General features: G+C 43.9%; 1 protein-coding gene across 3 annotated transcripts in view; it reads left to right on the top strand.

Moving 5' to 3' along the window:
* SPIDR (scaffold protein involved in DNA repair) overlaps nt 1-24,970 on the top strand; it is a 2,139,604-nt gene that overhangs the window by 57,283 nt on the left and 2,057,351 nt on the right. The window lies entirely within an intron of this gene.

Below are 24,970 nucleotides of genomic sequence, written 5' to 3'. Positions count from 1 at the left end.
CCACTTACTGTCACCATACCCAACTAAGGAACTCTGAACAGTAGTGCAGCAAAAGGTTTGTACCAATATTAGGATATTATGCACTACTGTGTGCTATGTTTATAAATTGAGGAGTTTGTGTTGTTCATTTTAGAAGTGTGAGGATGTGAAGATACCCTGTAAAGTACTTTGTTATTTTATGTTAATAAAATGTATAGTGCACATAGCTGCCCCAGCAATGGGGCTTCCAGCGCTACCGACTGGTAGCAAGTATAATCCACCCAAGAGAGAAGAGGAGTTAGGATACCGAATCTCCTAATAGGTGAAGAGACAAGTTTTGAGCATTTTCCTGAAATCAGTATGGCTCTGGGTATTCCTTAGCTTGAGGGGTGCTGTTCCAAAGGACCGGGGCTAAAACTCGAAAGGAGGAGCCACTGGCTTTTTTCTTTTGGAACTGTGGAGTAACCGCCAGGTTTAGCTTGGCCTAGCGGAGTGCTCTGTTTGGGAGAAATGGTTGCATGAGATCAGACAGGCAGGATAGGAGCACCTGATGCATTCATAATCTTATGTGCCGTATTGAGGGTTTAAAATTGAATTGAATCTCAATAAGCAGCCAAAGGAGCCGACGAAGAAGTTCTGAAGCGGGACAGAACTTAGGGAGGGTAATCTGGCCACCGCGTATAGCACCGACTGTAGCCTCTTTAAGATCGATTTCTTACTACCTAAATACAGAATGTTACAGTAGTTCAGGCGAGAATCGGAGATTTAATAATCAGCTGACGAATTTGAGGTTGAAATAGGCCAACAGTGGGTTTGTCCTCTCAAAAGGCCAAAACAGGTGCCAGCCACAGTGGTCACTATTGTCTCAAAACTGAAAGGGGAGTCCAACCAGATGCCCAGTTTTTTACAGACGTTTTAGGTGAGATAGGCGACCCCAGGCTGTTTGGCTACCAAAGATCTCCCCATGATTGAGTGTACTTACCGAACAGCAAGATCTTAGTTTTAAACAATTGTCTTCCATCAAACCAGCCACGGACCGAATACAACTTTAAAAATTATTGATGTCTTTTGAGGAGTCAGCAGAGAATGAGATAAGTTGGGTATTGTCTATGTATGAAACAATAGAGCCCCAAAGTGCTTCACAATCTATGTCAGAGGTCTGACGTATATATTGCATAAAGTGGTATTTAACGAGGAGCTCTGAGGGACTCCGTGTTCCAAGGATCTGGGTGAGGAAGAAAAGGAAGGGGAGATAACCTGAAACGAACTGTGGCTGAGGGAAGAGGCAAACCAGGACAGAGCCTTACCACATATGCCGATATCACAAATCTAAAAGAATGATGGACGCTTGTCATGTTTTGACATATATACTTGAGGAAGATGATGCGTTATGGGACAGACACTATTTTGTGAACTATAAAGGGCCATGTTGTTCTGATTGTAGTTTTGTTGGTGCTGTGTTTCTTTATGAGCCAAGAAGGGGTATAGCATCCTATTTGTATGCTCGTTTTGTTATTAGTTGGCGAGTGGTGTAGGGAGAAAGTAGGCGTGGTATGTCCAGATCTAGTATGCATGCATGTGTTGTTCGGTCACAGAGTCTCCCTGCACTGCTTATAAAGTGGTGTAATGGTGTGATGCATAGAGATTTCTGAGTAGCGGGAAATGCATAGGCAACTATGATAACTTATTTTTTATATTGCATGGGGCATGCTTTACCTGTAGCCTGCATCTTTAAAATTAAATTAAATTTGAGAATTTATGTAGTGCAGCTTATCACCCGTGAGAGTATCCAGGCGCTGTGCATGGGCACGGGGAGTTTAAGTGATTTGCCCAGAATCACAGGATGTTGAGGCAACGCCGAGACTCGAATCGGGATCCTCATCTCCCGAGTCGGCAGCTCTGACGCCTGTGCCACATTCTCTCCCTTTCTTAAAAAGAAGCGAGATTGTGTCCTGAATACTCTGACCCCACTACAAGCAGACACTTCAGACATTTATTTCTGTGGTTGTATAGTTCTGTGAAGACAACTGCAGACACAGAGACACAGATCTGTACACCAGGCAATTGTTCGACAATGTTCACAGCATTTTCATGTTCTTTACAGTTTGCCTGTTTTCATTTATTCAAAAAATGTGGGTCTTAGTAAATGCTTTTGTTGGCATCTCCTGTGAATTGCTGAATTTGACTTCTGGTAACATCCAAGGCCACATACTGATCCCAGGGATCAGGCTCTGCCCACAACAAGACCCAGTATTTTTGGTATTGTTCCCTGGATGCTTGGGATCTCTCCATTCATTCACCTGACTGTACTTCAAAGATGTTCCGTTGAACCAACACACGCACCAGGGCTTCTGGATTGAACCAAATCTAAGGATTTTCCCCTACTGTAACCTAGAGATATAAACGAGCTGCAAAATGACATGCTTAGAATTATATGAATGATATCACCTGACCTATTAAGCAAAGGTGCGGCAGTATATGATAAGCTGAACACCGACAATACTGAAATTGTATTCTTTGGGAAGAGCACTTCACCGTGGGACTTCACCTGGTGGACGACTGAGCTAGGACCGACACCCACGCCAAGAACTTCAGGATCGTTATCAACAGCAAACTTAACATAACCACTCAAGTCAACCTATCAATCCCTGGTCACAAGGGGGACTACGGAAACTCCCTCTATGCCGAGATTAACAACAAATCTCACCAGAAGGCTGCAGACATTCAGAACTCGGCAGCCAGAATCACTCTCAAACTCTCACACCGAACTCACATCACACCACACCTGAAGAAGCTCCACTGGCTCGCCATACACAAAATGAGCACAATTCAAACTCCTTACCAACACTATCCAGGCACTACATAAAACTAGCCCAGCATGCCTCAACAATCGAATCTGCTTTTGAAAACCTAATCTTAAGAAGTATTACCCACATCATCTCCAGTCTTAACTCTAGGATGGTCAAAGGAAGGACCTTTTTCAAATCTTACTTAAATGCACCTAAAGAGATTGATCTTGACCTAGAATTGAGATGGAATACGATTTCTGCTATTAAGAAGGTCCTTCCTCTCTTAGACAGGAGTTTAGAGGAGGGGCCCCGCTAGAGCAGAAGTTTCCGTGAATCCTTGGAGCTCTTGATACCTCCCTAGCCCCCTTCTATCCTTTCTCCCTTCCAGCTAAATTGCAGTGTGCTTTGCAATAAAAGATGCATTGTCGGCAGTGTACTCCTCACACATTCTGCTCCTCATGTTTGAGACTCTCTGCCTCACTTCTGAGCAGTCATTTCCACAGAGTTCTGACAGGACAGGGCGAAAAAACAGGGAGAAGTTTTTAAATTGCGCATTTGGTCCCAGGACAAGAGGGCACAGTGTAAGATCTATAGACACATGGCCAGAAAAGACATCAGTGAAAACTAATACAATAGAAATTGAACTTAAGGCAGCGGTAAAGAAATTGGATGACCTATGAAGTAACATTCAGAGCCTGCGTGTAAGCGAAACCATGTTTATATTTTAAAGCCAGCCACATACATGGAGCTCACTCTCCTGTCTGCCAGTAATTGTCACCACAGATCCCGAGTATTCCTTTGCATCACACCAAATCCCCTGTCACCGTGGCAACAGTCACCCAGCACAATGTCACCCTATACCTGCATGCAATCATAACATATCTCCCTCTGTTAGACAGTGACAATAACAAAGTTAAAAGTATAATAAAATACATCCTCATGACATTATAAAAAATTTAACTATAACATTAACTTATCAAATAAACTTTAGTAAAAGCATGCAAAACAAACTGTCCCAACACGTTCCCCCATCATAACAAAAACAAATCAATTCATCACAAAATCCTGAAACCTTGCCGGAACACACTGTTGCCTGCATCCTTTCCCACACAAATTATTCAACACACTTCCATCCCCCTCCAAATCTCTTCTATCTCATTCACTCCACTCCTCAGCACCTGACTCTTTTCCCTATTGCTCCCTGGCTTTATCATTTCTGCATCCACCAGCAACATAAAACCACTGCACCTCTGTTCTCCTTCATCTCTTCCATCCCAATTTTTCCTTACTTCATCACTTTTTTTTTACAATACAGCGCCAACCCCCTTTTATTCCACTTCTGTCCATTCTTTACTCCTTCACAATTTGATTTTCACATAATCACCCTCTTCAATCCTTCCTCCTTTCAACCAGATCTGACCCCTCTCCTTCATAACGTCACTTTCCTTCATCCACTGGGGAGACAATTTTGTTTTTGCTTCTCTTCCTTTCGTCATCACAAAAGAGGTCTTGCCAGTGACACTGTTCAAGGTCTTATTGTACAGCCATACCATGTTTTCAACGGTTGTATGTCGTTACAACGCATTCCTTTGCAACGGAATTCTATTTCCACGGATAACCTTTACCACGAATATTCCTTTACCATGCATACTTTTACAACGATTTTCGTTGTAAATTCATGCATGGTAATGGCATACTCTTGGTAAAGGTTATACCCCTCCCCTGTACCGTTACGTGACCCCCCAGCCCCAAATCCTTATTATAATTACCCCTGCCCGTTACCCTCAATCTATATATATATTTTTTTTTTAAACTTATATTCCCCTTACCTCTTCACGTCCTCTCCTCATCCTTCCTTGGTGACATCGTACGTCGTAAAGAGGAGTGTCATTCAGTTTCCTCTAAAACGATGCCGATTGTCTCCACTTCCCGACTTTTCAACAGGTTCTGTTATTTTTTGGGGGGGGAGACCCCCCCCAGCCCCCTTTTTCTAATTGGGCCCTTTAACACGCGTCTTCTCCGACATTAAAAAAAGGACTGAACCGGACGAAGATGAAGGCGTTCCAGTGCAGCTTGCGTGGTAAAGACGGTCGTGGAAGGCATACGCATGGTAAAGACATTTACGTGGTAAGTGTACCGTTGTAAACGTAACGCGTAGAAAAGCCTTCGTGGTTAAGGATGTTTCCCGTTTTCAACAACATCCTTCACTCTTTCTTCCTCCCAAAGTCATTTGAATCGTACTCTTGGTAAGATGATTAACTCAGTCAGTCAGTCAAAGTACTTTATTTCAATAAATAAATATCATAAAAAGGCATAGAAACAGTACAATCAATATTACAGAAGCTCAACAATTCATATTATCTAAAATGTTTAAGAGGGGGGTCAGTAAGATAAAAACATCATAAAAACATCATTTAACATAAAACATTAATATTCTCCCAAATTCGCCGATGTTACATTTCATGTAAAAAGTTAAATAATGGACCAATACATTACATTGAGAAAATCTGATTAATGGCAAGCTTCCTTTTCTTAACCCTAACAGCGCCCACTAAAAAACTAGCAACATGGAACATAATCCTGGGGGTCTGCAGTAACTGTAGATACAAAAGGGCAGGTTTGACCTGTATAAACCCCGCCTCCTTTAAGATTGGGAACAGATATTTCTTTCTTAGTGCCACGTAATGATCACAGAACATCAAAAAATGCATTGTGTTCTGGATCGAAAAATCATCACAATTACACGGCGTTCCATTTTCTGGAGGACACCAAGTTTGGAAATGACCAAGAGTTAGATGAATCAGATTGAACCGAAAACGTGTAAGTAGAAACCGGTGAAAGGGTTGATTAACAATAGACAGATATAATTCAGGACCCACATGAGTACTCAAAATAATACTGGCCCGCACCGATGGTTTCTTGTATTCTACTTGTTCTCTTTCTAGACATAACAAATCTTTCATCATACTTTTAATCAGTCCAATATCTTTAACAGTTATTAATTCCGGGGAATAGAAAAGATCTGGTCTCCCTACTCTATCAAAACAATTTTTGATATAGACTAACCACGCTATTTTATGTACTTTGTCCAGCTGCAGGCAATCTTTTAGAATGAAATGGTTGAGCGGAATTTCTTGGTTCAACCAAGTCTTTAGCCAGGCTAGAACAGGGGCCAGTTTAATCAGATCTGAGATGTAACCCACACCCAGTTCAGTATGAACGATATGTGTGGAAGTAGACTGAGGGAGAGAGAGAACCGATCTTAAAAATTTATTTTCCGTAATCTGTATACTCTCCACAGAGCAATGGCCCCATATCGCACTTCCATACGTTGCCACTGCAAGGCATTTTGCTTCATAAATTTTTAACAGAGTAACAATTGGCCTCGCACCAAGTTTGTTCATAAAACCCCGAACAGCAGAAGATGACTTTACAAGGGCGACGTTTCTGTTTTTTATCTGGGGGCCCCAGGAGCCTTTCTCATCGAAGGTAATCCCTAGGTATGGAAATGTTGCTACTCTACACAATTCTTGCTTCCCACAGGTGAAAGTTTTGGGGGGTTTGTTATTGTTACCCTTACCCATGGTCATAATCTGGGACGTTTTTTACATTGATCTTTAGATCCAGGGAGGTCATAAAGACCTCAAAGGCGTCCAACAATCGTTGGAGGCCAACACCAGTACGAGAAAGCAGGACCGCATCATCAGCGTATAGGAGAACCGGAATGCCGAGCTTTCCTATCCGTGGGATGTCCTGAGTAGCATCTTTTAGTGTAGATTCCAAGGCATTTATGTAAATAGTAAAGAGGAGGGGAGCCATGATGCACCCCTGCCTAACTCCCCTTTCTGAGTTAAAGTGGCTAGTGCATCGCCCCGCAGAAGTAACTCTAACTGAAGCTGTTAGGTCAGTATGTAGATCTGCTAGGAGGTTAACTAGAGCCTTGTCCAATCCCAAGTCAAGTAAAATTTTCCAAAGTTTAGATCGATTTACAAGGTCAAAGGCTGACGAGAGGTCCATGAACCCCAGATAAATGGACCCTTCCTTCGACTTCGTGTATTTCTCTATTAATAAATACAAATTCAAGCCTTGATCTATAGTGCTCCTTTTCGGTCTGAAACCATACTGTACATCTGCTAGGACCCCTTTCTCTGTTAACCAATCATTCAATTTAGTTAAAATAACACGACCCAAAATTTTCACAGATGAATCGATCAATGAAATCGGCCTGTAACAGGATGGGTCTTGCCTATTACCCTTTTTGAACACTGGTATAATTATAGATTTCTTCCAGGAAGGCGGGATTTTATCAAATGCGAGAGTATTAAAAACCTTGCATAATACCTTAGACCAAAATTTAGGAAAACTTTTAAAAACGTCCCCAGGTACCCCATCTGGGCCCGGTGCTTTGTTTTTAATGGTCAGGTCTATAGCCCTTTCTACATCTGCAACTACAAAAATCACTGCATCCTTGTCAGAGCAGGTTTCCCCGACTTCGTCTTCTAGAATTCCGTCAGGAGGGCCAACATTCGAATATATCTGACTAAAGTGTTTAATCCAGCCCTCATCTGGGATATTTGCCTCCAAAGGAGTATTAGTTTCATCAGAGAAAAAGGGTTGATTTATTACTTTCGAGAATAAACCACTGTTTTTTAAGGTTTCTGGGTCTAAAAGTTGACTCAAGACGTTATCTTTCAAAGTCCCTTTCCTTTCTAAAATAGTTTTTTTAGACACTTTCCTAGCATTTGCGATGTCTGCTCGATCTTTAGGGATAGTTTTTAATGCTTTTAGTAGTACACCGTGCGCTTTAGAGCATTTTTTGTCAAACCATCTGTTGCCCTCTGGCGCCTTCTGACTAGATTTAACCTGGAGACTACGATTAATTTCTATGCAGATCTGGTCAAATGCTAGTATGACCTCCTTAGGATCTGGACTATCCGCTAGACATATAGAGACTTCATCCTCCACTTTAGATAAGACCTCTTGATGAAATGTTTCAGGGACTATTTTAGTCCACTTCAACCTACGATTCTGGTCTTTGAATTTAAGGTTCAAGCCCCCACTCACTATTATTGATTTGAGAGAAATTAATTCAGTATTCTTAAAAACAAGTACAACAGGATTAGGATCACTAAAAACTGACACCTCAGTACAATAATTTAGCACATAATTTAACAAAAAAGAAGACAAAAAAATATAATCTATAATAGTACCCTTTTCTTTGCCCTTAAACGTAGGAAACCTATTATTTCCATCTCCACAACCTGACTCATATAAATTCCATTTTGCAAGAAAAAGCTCAAGACAATCACACTGCCTCGTATGTTCTGGGTGAGTAGTTGAGGAAAAAGGAGGGCCTTCATCATCACCCCTAATGCATGGTAGGGTACATGGGTGTATGTTAAAGTCCCCTAGTAACATTAACTCAAAAGTATTTACATTTCTACTATAGACTGACAAAAATGTGTCCAAGTCATCCAAATTTTGACTGGTGCATTCACTTGCATGCGAGTTATAAAAATTTATAAAAAGAATCTTGACCTTATCCTGAGTAGAAAGCTCAACAATTAGACAATTTACTGAACCCGAGGGGCACTGAGTTAAAGTACCTTTAATATCCAATTTGAAGAGACTTAATAGGCCCCCCTTAGGTCTTCCTGCCATACTATTGGTGGCTGGGATACAAAAATGACAATAGCCATCCAGCGAAAAGCTGTTCATTTGATCCCAAGTCTCTTGTAAGGCAATGACATCAAAAGATTTTAGTGTCCTTTCCCATTCGGCTATCCCAGTCTTACTCTTCAAGCCAGCAATGTTCCATGAGGCAATCTTAAGGGACTGTGCTGGAGACTGAGAAGAGCTCTCCAAAGCATTGGGCAGTCAATCATTTTCCTCCAAGGTAGATAAGGCAGCATACCGATTGTGAAGAGGTAGGGTGTTAATAATCTCCCCATTAATCAGCTGAACACGATTTAATTCCCCACTGACTTGAGACCGGGACATATTCACAGAGACATTCTGGGTACGAGCAACCATCCCTCTTCCGTTCTCATATAAAGGATGCCCTTGCACATGTAATGGACGACATTGGGTATTAACCACATGATTATAGAAAAAGCCAAGAGGTCTAACACAAACCGCATTTTCTGGGGCTGGCAAATTGGCAGCTCTGAGGAGAACTGTTGCCACATGTTGCGGATGTCTAAAATTTATGATAATACAGTCACCTCCTAGATTTTTAGGGCCATTTCCAACCCAACTGACTCTGCGGGTAAATAAAATGTCGTTAGCAAGGGCACATGGGAATCCACAATTCTTATTCAACCAAGCAAGCGTCTTGTTTTTAAGAGCATGGTATGTTTCTAACCCAGGACCATTCATACAAGGGTCAACCTCTGGGACATTTGTTAAAACCACAGTATATGGTGCACACTCTGGCGGGAGATTAATAAAGTTATGGCTCTTGGAATTACCTCTTCCAGCAGTGACTGCCCCTCTTATAGTGTCCCGAGTACTCCTTTGTGTTAATTGTGGTAGACTAGATGTATTATGTGCACCTGCTGACGATATAAACGCGGATGGGGCATTCGGCACAGTTACAGTTAGTGGAGTCTGAGCAATAGCCCCCATGCTCTCCACCCTGTTACTGACTATGGGGTGTATAGCTGAGCCCGCTAGGCGATTATCCATGAGGCCTGTTGAATCTAGATGAGGGCCCGAAGAAACAGTGGACCGAGTCAAACAAGATTCTACAAGGCCTTCTAATCTAGTAAACCTAAGAAGCACTGATTCTACCTTAGCCACCAGGGGACTAATCAATAGTTCCAATTTAGACTCAAGCATTTTAACCAAAATATCAATTTGACTTGAGTGCAGGCTCGTACCCTCTATACTATTAGTAGGCTCAGTAATATTACCTCTATTGGTGGTTATTGGGCCAGTTTTTTTAGGCTTCCAGCCCCCCACTTTCTTAACAGGCCCCTTCCTGCAGGTACGCACCGCTCTCCTAGTGGGAGATTGAATTGGAGAGGACCTTGGTGTTGGTGTCCGATCCTGTGCTTGACTAGGTTCGGAACAACAATCCTGCTCTACCACAAGTACATCAGTGTTTAGATCATTCTCGTTATTAGATGTAGTCAGGGCACTATATGGCGTTGGTGAGGGGGATAAACACTGCCTTATTGGAGATGTTTCTGGACTAACCCTACTTAATGATAATCTCCTGTCATTGTTAATTTTGCTAACTACTTTGACAAGATAGTTATCCAATGTCCTTGAGTCCTTAGTAGTGACCGTTTTGGAGGACCTCAGTTTGGACATAGTAAGAACGGCAGAAACACCGATTAACTAATCAATGGTTCCTCAGTAAATTAGCCGGTTACCAGATGATCAGAAGTCCCCCTTATTTGAACACGACCAACAATTGTAGTTCACTCAGTAATACACGAAAAATAACTGCATACGTTACTGAATACAGGCCATGGTCCAGGTTTCACTACCTTGGATGTCCACGACGATAGTCCTGTGGCCCTGCCCTGCCTCCTCCTGCCCCGGACGGCCACAGACGGCCCGCCCTTTGCCCGGGCTTCGCCCGGCGCGTCCCGCGAAGCGGGCCTCTGGGCAATTTGTAGGCGCCTCCTGGCGCTGGCGCCGCGTCAGAGCCGCGCGCCGCCGCTGAGGCTGCCGGGAGTTGGAGTCCCGGGGCGGCGACGCGGGAGATGCTACTTGCTGGCGCGGAAAGAACAGCCCAGGACTCTTGGCGGTGGCAGCAATGACAGGACTGGCGTGTCTCCGGTAGGTTTTGGCAGCTTCCCCCCCACTCCGCCGGCCTCTGGGCAATTTGTAGGCGCCTCCTGGCGCTGGCGCCGCGTCAGAGCTGCGCGCCGCCGCTGAGGCTGCCGGGAGTTGGAGTCCTGGGGCGGCGACGCGGGAGATGCTACTTGCTGGCGCGGAAAGAACAGCCCAGGACTCTTGGCGGTGGCAGCAATGACAGGACTGGCGTGTCTCCGGTAGGTTTTGGCAGCTTCCCCCCCACTCCGCCGGCCTCTGGGCAATTTGTAGGCGCCTCTTGGCGCTGGCGCCGCGTCAGAGCCGCGCGCCGCCGCTGAGGCTGCCGGGAGTTGGAGTCCCGGGGCGGCGACGCGGGAGATGCTACTTGCTGGCGCGGAAAGAACAGCCCAGGACTCTTGGCGGTGGCGGTGGCAGCAATGACAGGACTGGCGTGTCTCCGGTAGGTTTTGGCAGCTTCCCCCCCACTCCGCCGGCCTCTGGGCAATTTGTAGGCGCCTCTTGGCGCTGGCGCCACGTCAGAGCCGCGCGCCGCCGCTGAGGCTGCCGGGAGTTGGAGTCCCGGGGCGGCGACGCGGGAGATGCTACTTGCTGGCGCGGAAAGAACAGCCCAGGACTCTTGGCGGTGGCGGTGGCAGCAATGACAGGACTGGCGTGTCTCCGGTAGGTTTTGGCAGCTTCCCCCCCACTCCGCCGGCCTCTGGGCAATTTGTAGGCGCCTCTTGGCGCTGGCGCCACGTCAGAGCCGCGCGCCGCCGCTGAGGCTGCCGGGAGTTGGAGTCCCGGGGCGGCGACGCGGGAGATGCTACTTGCTGGCGCGGAAAGAACAGCCCAGGACTCTTGGCGGTGGCAGCAATGACAGGACTGGCGTGTCTCCGGTAGGTTTTGGCAGCTTCCCCCCCACTCCGCCGGCCTCTGGGCAATTTGTAGGCGCCTCCTGGCGCTGGCGCCGCGTCAGAGCCGCGCGCCGCCGCTGAGGCTGCCGGGAGTTGGAGTCCCGGGGCGGCGACGCGGGAGATGCTACTTGCTGGCGCGGAAAGAACAGCCCAGGACTCTTGGCGGTGGCGGTGGCAGCAATGACAGGACTGGCGTGTCTCCGGTAGGTTTTGGCAGCTTCCCCCCTCATTTTACTAGGCCATTACATTGGGGATTAAACAAAGATGTGCAAACATGCTTAATTCCATGTTTTTTAAGAAACTCTGCTTAGTCGTGGACTTGAGCTCGGTGCCATTATCCATTATAATGATCTTAGGACAACCTTCTCCTATGAATACCCTAGCAAACACTTTAACAACACTCTCAGTAGTTCTGTTTTTTAAAAACTCAACGGTCACCCACCATGAAAAACATCACACAACACTACCTCAAACCATTAGAATTCACCCATAATCCATGAGGCCAGGAAAATCCACACAAACGTTCATCATGGGCACACTCTTAATCAGGCCCATTCCTTCAACACCAACTTTCAACCACTTCTCACTCTCTCTAATCAAGGCACACTCTTACAGCCATTCCTTCACATCACTAATCACACCTGGCCACCAAATGTTCACCTTCAATAGTCTTTCAGTAAGAGGCTGTCCGAGATGACCTTCATGCACTAGCATAATCAACCTTTTCCTTACCCCTTCTGGAGTTATATATCTCTCTGTTCTCATGACCAAAGAATTGGTTGCGCCCAAGCTTAACTCTCCTTGTAACTTGGTACACTAGTGTCTACTTCTATTTTCAAACATCCCAGAAACATCTCATTAAATCGTGGAATACCATATCTGCTTGTACCACTCTCTTCCACTATTCTCGTGAGAACCCTCGTAATCTCCTCCCATCACAGCTTCAACACTCACCTCAACACGCACTATCTCACAGCACTCCTGTGATGTTTCATATTGATTACCCATACTCAACGGCATCCTTGACATACAATTGCCTTGTACAGTTCTCCAACCAGCAACATACTCTACATCATATCGATACACTTGCAAGCGAGATGCAAATCTGGCTAACCTGACTGAAACTCTGTCAACACCCTCAAGTTGCAAAACCCCCGACAAAGGTTTATAATCATCCTTGACATGCAATTGCCTTGTACATTTCTCCAACCAACAACATACTCTACATCATATCGATACACTTGCAAGCGAGATGCAAATCTGGCTAACCTGACTGAAACTCTGTCAACACCCTCAAGCTGCAAAACCCCCAACAAAGGTTTATAATCATCCTTGACATGCAATTGCCTTGTACATTTCTCCAACCAACAACATACTCTACATCATATCGATACACTTGCAAGCGAGATGCAAATCTGGCTAACCTGACTGAAACTCTGTCAACACCCTCAAGTTGCAAAACCACCAACAAAGGTTTATAATCTGTGCTTAGCGTCAAATAAACTCCCCAGAAAAATGTATGGAAATACTCTGCGCCTCATGCAGCTACTACAGATTCTCACTCAATAACAGCGTAGTTACATTCTATCTGACTCAACAACCTTGATGCAAATGCCACAGGTTTGTGTATTCCATCTTTACAGTGTGATAGCACAGCTACTAATCCATGAGCACTGGATTCAACAGTTAGAATGCTTACCCCCTGGGATCAAATATTTGAGTTGGCGATCTCCAATTTGATACTCTCACATGCCTTCTCTTCTCTCTCACCCAATGGAAGCTCTTTCTATTTCTCCAATAACTCCCTCAATGCTTCAGTCTTTTCAGTAAAATTGTTGACAGAGTTGGTGTAATACTCTATTAATTCCGTGAAAGAGCGCAATTGATCTTGTCCCTGAGGATCCAGGGCTAAACTATTGGCTTTGGCAAGGTCTTCTTTGGGTTAAGCACCTAGTTCTTAAATGGTGTAACCCAAGTATTCAATCACTTTCACAAACAGTTGACATTTCTCTTTTCACAGTGTTAATCATGCTCCCCTCTATGTCTTCAACATCTTAACTAGATAACAGGTGTGTTCCTCCTCTGTGGAACCAAAAGCAAGAATGTTGTCCTGAAAAAAACGAACATTAGACGGATCTTTAAATAATCTACTCCTCATGCGCTGGAAGACGCTAGACACTGAAGTCAAACTGAAGGAAAGCCTGGTAAACTAGAATACCCCTTCCATGGTGATAAAATCTTTCGGATTTCTAGATCTGGGGTGAAGTTTAATCTGAAGATATGCCAACTTCAATTCTAATCTAGTATAGTATTTGGCATTATTGAGCAAGAACACCATTTCCGATGTACTTGGGAGGGGAAAACTGCCCATCACAATACATTGGTTGAGGGGCCTCAAATTAGCACAAAATCTCAAGCGACCATCCCCTTGTTTTGTGATCACCACGAAGAAAAGCAACTCACATGCCTCCACAGCTTCTACGATTCCATCTTTCTGCATATCCACCAAAATTTCATTCACTTCACCGTGGACCAATTATGCCTTTGTAACCTAGCACCTTCATTAAGCTTTATTTCATGCACAGAACCCTTTAATGTTTCCACTTGTTCCTTGTAAACATCAGTTTGTCCAGTATTACTTCTAGAACCTCCTCTCCTTGTATAATCAACACTCGATCGAAGATCAAGGATAATCTGTAAGTCATATTGTTGTATCCAACCCAGAATGGTGGGGCCACCTTTTGAAGCATACATTTTCCCTTCTGCCACTCTTCCTTTGAATGAGAATGTGGACTCTACAAAACCCAAAATATATATAATCCCCCCTCCGTATCCTTCTCGGGTGATTAGTGCGGTATACAAATCAACATAACTGTTTTATCACAGTATATCGGGTTGGTGACGGGCCCCTCCCACAGCTCACGCCTAGTCTTCTGTTGACCACTACCACTACAATAGCGGTGAATCTGCACAATGGCAACCATGATGTCCTGCACATATTGCAACAAGGCCTGCCGCGAGAAGGGCGCACCTCTCTCCCAATCATAGTTGAGAGCTCAGAGAATATTTCCTGACAACATTTCTGTATGGACAAATAATTCCATTCAGTTGCAAAAAATCAGCATCAGGGTAACATTAAGGTTCCTAATACCCAAAGTTGTCAAATAAAATCTTTTAATCAGTTTAGCATGAATCAGTCTGTGTTTGCTGTTTAGCGATATGTCCTTTTTCGGGTGCTTCTCGATCAGCGGTGCTAACAGATCATTGTCCAAACTCTTCCTGACTTTAAGATCCCCCGCCTCCACCCCATGGAAATCTTGTGTAAGAAATTGGGTTATTAGATGAGGGGTGGAAGCCCTATTCAAATAATAAACACAAGCCATGTCAGAGTGAAAGACAAAAGCCACTAAATTAAGCTGTGCTTAACCCTCTAGTAGCTTGGCACAAAGCAGTCATACTTAACCTAGAGGCAATATGTAAAGTATTTATGCAGCACTCAAACAATAAAGTGAAAGCACCAGACAATAAAAATCCGATTTAGAACAAAAAAGTACATTTTAATATATAACATTACACTTTAATGACAAAAATCAAATCAGTAGACCTGGAGATATGAGTTTTCAAAGTTTTAGGTGAAAATAGCGATAAGAAGCACAAAACACCACTCGTGGTTATCTGCTCACACTACACCAGAGAAACTGACATATTCAGGCCAACCATGATGGAGCATGGGTCGGATACATGGACCAGGCTAGGCCAGCTGAAAAGTTAAATACTCAACCCCAACACAAAGTGTGCCATTTGCATTGGCGGGGACCCAAGTAGGAGACTGGCGGCATGAGGAGCAGGTCGAGCGCTCCATATGGTTGTTTCTTTCTGTAGTGGAAAGAGCTGGTCGTCGCTTGATCTTCATGTTGGTGATCTTTGTGGGCTTTTGCTGTCAGCATGAATTGCCGGTCTTACCTTGCTGATTGTTGCAGACAATCGCTGTCTGTACGAAGAGCAGGTCCTGCTGCAGCTTCACATTGGTGGCCGTCGTGGGCGGTTGATTCTCACCACCAAGTGGTCACATTGCGATGGTGAGGAGCCCAAAACTTCTGTATCTTCACCTTCTCTTCAGGAGGAGTTCACACTACTACCAGCCAATGGTTTAGGACCTGGGAGACTCCTCTTGGGAATCGGGATTCACTCTAGCAGAGGCCAGCACCAGGGTTCAAGCAGGTGCATTTGGTGGCTGTTCACCTGGGCAGTTGCAGGGAGCCCTCTGGATGCTTTCTTTTTCCTGTAGTTAACACAGGAGGTCGGCCAACAGACATTTGGAGTCATTCTGGATAGCCTGGGTTCAAGGCAAGCAGGTCCAATCATCTTTTTTCAGATAGCAGGGCAGCCCCTCTTTCTCAGACTGCAGGGCATTCCTTCTTTTTAATCTTCCACAGGTCCAGGAGTGTTCTGATGAAAGGCCCTGAAAATGCTACATTTACACCGGATGCTCTATGGATAATCCCCTGGCCTTCACTCTAAACTGGTTCTGGACAGTTCTTCTTTCTCCCTCTGAGTTTGGCTGCAAACTATCTAGAGTAACAAAGGTTCCTTTGTGTGTGCTGCGAGTAGGATCTTTTTAAATTGTAATCGGGGCAAGGCATAGCCATCCTGGTAGGAAAACCCACTCCCCTCACCCACAGGCCTTAATTTTTCCCATGTATGGAAGGAATACGTAATCCACAGTAGCAAGCCAATCCGTCATGTGGCACAGGACACTGGCAGAAAGGCACATTTTTACTTTCTATAAGTGGCATTTTCAGAATAGTAACATGAAATCTGACTTTACCATTAAGGAGGATTTTAAATTGCAATTCATTTGAGTGTGAGCAGCATACCTCTATCTGGTCCCAAACAGAAGTTAGCACAAATTAATTGTAATAAGGAATCCCAGTGTCTATAGAAGAGATAGCCTTACAACAGTAAAAGCAACTTTAGGACATGTAAAACTTAAACCCACATGTGATACTTTCTAAACACCATGTAACCTGCCCATTGAGCCTTTAGTGCCACCCTTAGGGGGCTTTGTAAATATTAAAAAGGAAGAGTTAGGCCTGGCTAAAGATTTAGTTTGCCAGATTTAAAAGGCTACTGTAGTGGGTGGCATAATGAGTGCTGCAACCCACTAGTAGCATTTAATCTACAGATCCTGGGTACATGTAGTACCATTTGCTAGGGAGATATAAGTTAATTAAACGTACCAATCAGGTGCAGGCAACTTTTACCATATTTAATAGGTAGAGCACTAGCACTTTATCACTGGTCAGCAGGGGAAAAGTGCACAGAGTCCTGAAAGCCAACAAAAATGTGTTCAGCAAAGGAAGGCAAGGGTTTGTGTTGACCCTGCGGAAGGGCCAGGTCAACATGATGTATATATGGGATACCAATTTCCAGTAGTGTGGATTTATACCTCTTGTTTCATTTTTTGAAATATTTGAAGTTTCAACTGAAATGAAGGGCACCATGCCTTAACCACTTCTTGCAATCAGAAATACTACATGATGTCAAGTGAATTACGTTCTTTTAGATTTGAATTAGGCCAGTGTCATAAATGTGTTGTCTAGGAAGATATTGTCCCACTGCCAGAGTTCCAAATTAGTGAGTTGCGATTTGGGTTTCGGTTCCAGTGTTAGAGTATTAAGAGGGCTGTTGAGTAAGGGGATTTTGGGGAATACAACTTCACCCCACACAGCCATGCTCCAAGCCTGATAGTGCACACAACAGAGAAAATGTCTCCATGTCAATGTGCATTTCAGGCTGGGGCAGAAAAGCTATTGTGCCCATTCGAAGGTGTGGGTACTGCCCGATGTCTAGGGAGCCACCCCCAACCTTTGTCTGACCATTTTTCTTTGGTGTCTAGTGAGCTTTCTGCCTCACTTGTCAGGGCAAATTTGGGGTAAGCAATTTCCAATCTTTCCCCATATCTGGGAGGCTAGAAAAGGTGTTGGGACTGTTCTGATGTAGATGTGGGGTGCACCAACCCCTTTTTTCCTTCATTTCCCCCCCCATTCTGGCCAATAGGTGTCAGACAAACTGCTGGAGCAATTATGGGGTGGGACATGGCCCAGTGCCTGGTAGGCCCACTCTCGTCCCCCCCAGATTCCCCTCCTTTAGTTTTCTGACCGTTTTTCCAAGGTGTAGTGGGCCATCTCCACCCTCCTCCCTCCACTCTGTGGGCAGATTGCACTATACCTCCCCAATCGCCTCTCCTGTTGTGGAGAAAGACTGTTCTACCATTTCCAGGGTGGTAACATAGTTTGTTGCCTGGGTGGGCCTTGCCTACCCTTCTTCCTGTAACCTTCCTTCCCTGTTGTGTGGTGCATTTGCTTCCATGCTCCCAGAGTGTGGGGTGAGTAGACTGGGGTAAAATGTCCCAATCCTCCACCCAGGAGTATGGCAGAGTGGTGGGGTCTTTATGGGGTGGGGTTTTGAACTGATGCCAGGGAGGCCCGCCCTCAACCCTTCTTTTTTTTAACCCTGGTGTCTGGTGATGTTTATGCCCACCCTGGAGCTAGGTTGGGGTTAAAATCCCTTAAGGTACGAGAATGGCCGTATTATCCCTTTTGCTTGTGATTGCAGTCCCATGGTGATCACCTTGCAGATACTGCTGTAAATTGCCCCTCTTCGAGCGGTACCTTTACCATGTTGATTGGTACTCGGGGGCAGAGTTATGCTTCCCGACCTCTGATGAAATAGAAAGCCTAATGGCACTGTCTGCTTTCATTTTTGTCACTTTGACATAAACATGCTGCTTGTCACCGTGGCCAAAAATATTATATCATTTCAGGACGCAAGGGAAGATCTTCCCTTGTGTTCTTACATATGTTTTTTACAGAGAAAATCTTTTTTTTCAAGCACCAGAATGATTTTCTGTTGAAATGCAGAGGACAAGATGTTCCTGTCTTCTGCATTACAGAGGATTAACAGTGCTAAATATATGGAATGCTTGTTTCCTCGAGGGGGACAGCAAGCTCAGCAGACGTACCTTTGGTTGCCATGGAATGTTCCTTTCAGTTAAATCTGCCAGAGTATGTGATTCCCTGTCCATATTCTAATAGGGTTGGCAAATTCCAAAACCCATGATAGAGCTTATCTTCCTGTACTTTGCATCTGGGACATGATGAGGTTACCCCCAGGTGACATTTGTTTATCTATCGGAGAGTGGGTATGTCATATGAACAGTGTTACACTAGGTAAGTTTAAAGTCTGCATTTCTAGATACCTTAGGAGCAACTATAACTTTATAGAGCTCTAGTCCGACTAGTTTGTTTCCTTGCCCAGGTCAGTTACTATTTTCCCTGCAGTCCCTTTAGTACGCACTTGGTCGAGTTGAAGAAAGCTCTGTATAACACTGATACTGTATTCTTCCTCTACCTTAGTGTCCATAATAGCTGTAATATGCAGGAGTCTAGTTTTCAGACTCATCAGTTTCCCATACTCTTCGCAGTATACCATTCAGTAATCTGAAAGGTTAAAAAATGACCCAGTGAGATATCATTATTCTCTATTATATTGAAGGGAGGAGGGTGGGGTCACATGGGGGTAGGTGGGAGGGTGTCAGGGTCACTTGGGGGACCGGGGGGGGGGGGGGAGACACCTCGGGAGCCTCAGACTGGGCAGGCTCCGATATTGAGGCTATTCATGGGTGTGGGGAGGAAGGACTCAAGAAGGGTAGGGGAGGTGAGGGGGGGTGGGCTCACAGGGCACGGGGTGAAAAATAATAATTTAGCTGATTTTTTTATAGAGATGCAAGGGATCAAGATAATCTTTTTTCTTATTCCTATTCTTAAATGGCTGCTAGACCATTAAAGATGATATCCTGTAATGTAAATGGCTTTAATAATAGATTGAAACGTCGCTCAATGTTGGCTTGGTTTAAGTCCTTCCAAGCCGATATAATTTTCTTACTGGAGACTCGTTACAAGGAGGGCATGCCAAGGGATAAAACCCCTTCCTTCATTCAACATGAATATTATGCTTCCGCAAGCGTGGCCATTAGGGCAGTAGCCATATTAGTTAGTGAAAAGGTACAGGGGGATATTATAATGGCCAAAAGGGATAATAGTGAGAGATGGCTTTGTTTACAGATGGACATCTGTAACCAACTATTCAATTTTATTAGCTTATATGGCCCAATAGAAGACTCGTCAGAGACACTTCAGTCTCTATATGATTTTGCCATATTTGTTTTTTGAGGGGGAGTTCAACCTGTTAATTGATCCAACCATTGATTCTTCTCGACCCCAGAAAACCCAGACAAAACCGAAATCCAGCAGGGTTTTTCAGGAGTTGATTCAGGACTTTAGGTTGGTTGATTGTTAGCGTGTTGAATTCCCCTGAGATATGAAGTTCACTTGCCATTCAAAGAGATATTGCTCATCTTCACAAATTGACTTATTTCTAATCTCACATGCTCTTTTAAGTACTTAATCTGAGATTATTGAAAATCCATTTTCTGACCACGTGTTAATTTCGGTCCAATTTCAAATTCAAACTCAAGCTCGAATTGAGTTTAGATGGTAATTGGACTAATCTCTCCTAGTGGATAAGGAATGGGTGGCTGGCATGCGCTTGATGTTAGAGGATTTTTTGAAACACAATAAAGACACAGCTCCGATTTTGGCAGTCTGGGGTGCTCTTAAGGCATTTTTTCGAGGGGAAGTAATTGATTATAAAGCATACAAAAGGAAAAAAGAGACTGAAGAAAAGTCAACTAGAAAAACAATTTTCGACTTTCATGGCTAAATGTCTAGCAGTACCCTCAAATAAAATATAATTTACAAGATTTCTTTGTCTCCAAGGAAATCCGAGCACATCGCGCTGTCCTACAGAAAAGGTATGAAGAGAATGAACACATAGGCAAATAGCTTGCATGGTCAGCAAAACGTAGGGTTAATAAGAATACTATCAAAAAGATAAAAGACCCAGTTACTGGAAAATCTACATCTCACCCCCAGGAAATTTCTGCCATCTTTCTGGAACATTACCGGGAGCTTTATTCTGATCCTCATAACACCTCAACAGAGGATGCGGCTGCCTGGCTTAATGGAATTAATTGTCCCTCATTACCGCAGGAGAAAAAAGATAGCTTAATCACGGAGATCACAGCAGAAAAAATAAATCAATGCGTGATGTTTTCACCCTCTGCTAAAGTATGTAGGTACGATGGGTTCCCCATAGAATTTTACAAGCTTTTCCTACCGCAGCTTAACTCTTTTTTAAAATTATTATTTAATGAAATCTTGAAAGTCGAAACGGTCCCGGTCTCGTTTACACAAGCTGAAGTAGTAAAATCAAAAAGGTAAATCAGAAGAGGAGGTCAGTTCTTATCGACTGATAAGCAGACTTAATAATGAATACAAAATCCTTTCAAAGATTCTGGCGAATCGCTTATCTCAAGTGTCTATTTCTCTTGTACACAGGGACCAGAATGGGTTCGTCCCAGGCAAAGTTTTAGCTACTAATACACATTATCTATGTCAATCAATTGATTATTTTAACACCAATAAATAAAAGCAGTCATTATAATGTTGGACGCAGAGAAGGCGTTCAATAGAGTTCAGTGGAATGTACTATTTGCTATTTTAAGAAAAAACATTCGGTTCCCTCTGAATTCTGTCTAGCAGTGAGAAATTTGGATTTAGGCGCTCAGGCGTCCATAATTATGAATGGCAATAAGGCCGGCAATATCTCTATTAGTCGGGGGACGCTGCAAGGCTGCCCCCTTTCTCCAACACTTTTTTCCTTATTTTTGGAACCTTTAGCCTGTGCAATAAGGCAGGATTGCTCTATCTTACCCCCAGCCCCTGGCTACGCTAAATTGAAGCTGTTTGCCGACGACATGGCCTTATATCTGGCAGCTGAAGAAGATAATGTCCGGCGCACTCTAGTCAAAATAAGTGAATTTACAGCTATTTGGGGGTTAGAAAATAAATCATGCAAAGTCAGAGGCTCTACTTTTTAATTGCGCCCCAGCTGTCATACCTCTCTCGATGCAAGGACAACACCCAAGGTCCCATTCTATAAGATATTTGGTTATATTTGTTACTTCCCATCTGGATGATCTGTTCTTGCTCAATTTTATCCCTACTTTTAATAAGATGTGAAATGTGTTATCCCAATGGAAGGCCCTTCCTCTGACAATTATGTAGCTCTTATTAAAATGAATATACTACCTCTACCCCTCTCAACATTAGGGTAATATACATTTTTTTCATAGACTGTTCACGATTTCCCCAGTGACAGGTGCTATAGCATTCTGAGGTCCCTCTAAATACCTCTTGGGGCGTAGGACTGGAGTTAGAAAGCGATAGGCCCCACTTGGTCAGATTTTCATTTTAACTGCTTCTATTCTAGCCATGATAAGAGACAAATGTTATGTGTGTGTATATATATATATATGTTTCCTCATTGCTTCAGAGCCTATTAATATTGTATTGCGGGGACTACACTTGCTATGTCTTGTAGTGTTATTTTTGTATTAAAAGTTTCAGAGTTGATTTTGTGCCCTATTGCTCTCTGAAAGTGATCAAGTTCTGTTAGCAAGTAGGAAAGTGAGATTGTTAACTCCCTTATTGATGTTGTGAACTAGGAGGTACCAGTATCATCCAGAAAGAGATAAATGTTATGACAGAGAGGAAAGCTGCAGGAGGGGCAACTACAGGGCAAAATTATACAAGGAGTTAATTAATATTTTGGCACCCAGGCAAGTAGAACCCTTAACAAGCCTCTCAAAAGAGTGAAAGGATCAGCTACAATGTTGGAACCTATAACAAAGAAAAGGAGAGGATCCACAAATGTTCCTTCTCAAGGCCTTTCTCATTGTTAAACATAAAGATGAAGGTTCTCACTAAGGTCTGTCCAGTAGTTTGGACATATTATCTCCAGACCTATTTTCTGTGGTTCATGTTGGAGAGGTTTTCAGGGGTGCATGATACCAGCAAGATCTATTACCGCAGACAAAAGGAAGTATTTCATTATCTTTATACTGAGAGGCAATACATGGTACCAGTGGCTATTTATCAGTGTAGCCCCTCAGAAAACATGCACATTTTCTGGTGGGGGCACTTTAAGATAGTCCTGGTGCTAAAGCCTTAGTTGGTGGAATTCAGTTTACCCGCATGTTGGTTTTCTTTACAGGGCTTCTCCTTTAATTTTTTATTTCCTTGTTTAATTGAGCCCCCAAAGGCCTTATAAGAACAAACATCTGATAGAGAATTCTAGCCTCAGGTTCCTTACCTTAGAATAATCCCAGGCGTGTGACTGGACCAGGAAACCTTTTGAGCAGTACCTCTGTACACCAGTAGGTGGTGTTGTTTGACTAGGCGTCTCCCGCACCCGACGTGACGTGCGCAGTGCCTACATAGGTGCCACCCCAGTGTGCCGATATCAGTTCTTTTCTTTCCTTGCTAGTCCACGCAGATCTGGAGAGAGCTAACTCCAGTCATTTTATGACTGACATTTTTGATGTTTTGTCGAGAATCTTTTTTGAAGGCTTATCTTACAGTGGATTCTGTCACAGACATCTGATTTGCCTGTGGTGCTTGGCACTGGACCACGACTCCAAGATATGTGAGGACTGCTGCGACATGAACCCCAAGGCGCTGAGGGAGCTCCTTGAAGCTCGAAGTCGCCTGACGACTACACAACACTCAAGAATCCAGTCGCTAGGATGGTCCCGGGCCTGTTCGTGTAGTCGTTCCAGGCGCTCATCATCACACCTCATTAGGTAAGTCCCACAAAATGTCCAAGAAATCAAAGAAGTCGAAGTCGGGTCCGCCCTCGGCGCCAGTCGGACTTCCTAGATCCAGTACTTGATCCGAAATGGCTCCTATCATGAGGCCACGACCTTCCCTGAAGCCTGTTCCAGTGGCGTCCCTCCTGACACCTCCGATGCCCCGCAGCAATGCTGACCTCATCATCTTACCCAACTCCGATATGGGGTCCAGTCGGTGAAACCAGACTACTCATTTGGCCAGAACTCAACATTTCAAGTCAGAGCCAATGCATACTTTTTTGACAGGGCTGTAAAGGACCCGTCGGCTGCGGGGAAGTCGAAGAGTGCTACTTAGTATATAGGAAATGTGTTGTTGCTCAATAATGCCAAATGCTTTACTAGGTTAGATCTGAAGTCAGCACATAATCAGATTAACCTTCACCCCAAATCTAAGAATCCAACAGCTTTTATTGCCATGTAGGGGGTATTCCATTTTTCCAGGCTTTCTATTGGTTTGGCATCAGCTTCTAGCGTCTTCCAGCACATGATGAGTAGATTATTAAAAGAAGTGCCTAATGTTCGTATTTTTTCAGGACAACATTTTTGTTTTTGGATCCACAGAGGAGGAACACAACGTTTTTCTAGTTAAGGTGTTGGAGACATAGAGGGGAGCAGGTTTAACACTGCAAAAAGAGTTTTGCATTTGAATTTTTTGTGAAAGAAATTAAGTACTTCGTATAAGAATTGGTTTAAGAATTGGGTGTGTAGCCCAAATAAGGCCTTATCCTAGCCATTAGATTAGCACTGGTTCCTGACTGAAGATCAGTTGTGCTCTTTCATGTGGTTAATAGGGTATTATGCCAAATTTGTCAACAATTTTGCTTAAAAGACAAAAGCGTTGAGGGAGTTATTGAGGAAAGGGAGAGCTCTTGCATGGAGTGAGAGACAAGAGAAGGCATTTGAGAATATCAAATTGGAGATCGCCATCTCAAATATTTTATTTCCATTTGATCACAGAGGAGTAAGCATTCTAAATGTTCATGCCAGTGCTCATAGATTAGTAGCTGTGTTGTCACAATGTAAAGATGGGGTACACAAACCCGTGGCATTTGCATTAAGGTCGTTGAATCAGACAGAGCGTAACTACACTGTTACTCAGTGAGAAGATGTAGCAGCCACATGGGGCGGCAAGTATTTCCGTACATATTTGTGGGGAGTGTATTTTACGCTAAGCACAGATTGCAAACCATTGTTGAGGGTTTTACAAGTGGCAGTGTTGACAGAATTTCAGTCAGGTTAGTTAGGTTTGCATCTTGCTTACAAAAGTATCAATAAGATGTAGAGTATGTTGCTGGTTGGAGAAAGTACAAGCCAATTGCATGTCAAGGATGCCATTGAGTGTGGGAAATGAACATGTTACCTCACATGAGTTTCTACATGAAAAAGGAGAAATTTAAGATTTTCACGTCAGCTCAGGTTCTGTCTGCCCTAGATCCTGGAGACTAAATGGTTGCACTAGACTTGCAGAACTCCTATTTCCATATTCCCGTCCTGCCTGCCCACAGGCGCTACCTGCAGTTCATGGTGGGTTCTTTTGGCTTTACCAGCGCCCTTCGGTTGTTCACCAGTGTGGTGGTGTGTTTGTTGTGCACCTGTAAAGGTCATGGGTTCCAGTCTTCCCCTGCCTCGACAACTGTTGTCTCCGACCGCCACACTAAGGCAGACTTCCTGCATACGGTAAGGTTCACTATTAATATACCAATGTC

The sequence above is a fragment of the Triturus cristatus genome, chromosome 5_1, assembly GCF_964204655.1.
Source record: "Triturus cristatus chromosome 5_1, aTriCri1.1, whole genome shotgun sequence".
Lineage (NCBI taxonomy): Eukaryota > Metazoa > Chordata > Amphibia > Caudata > Salamandridae > Triturus > Triturus cristatus.
The sequence above is the reverse complement of the archived record's forward strand: the minus strand, read 5'-3'. Positions and strand labels throughout refer to the sequence as shown.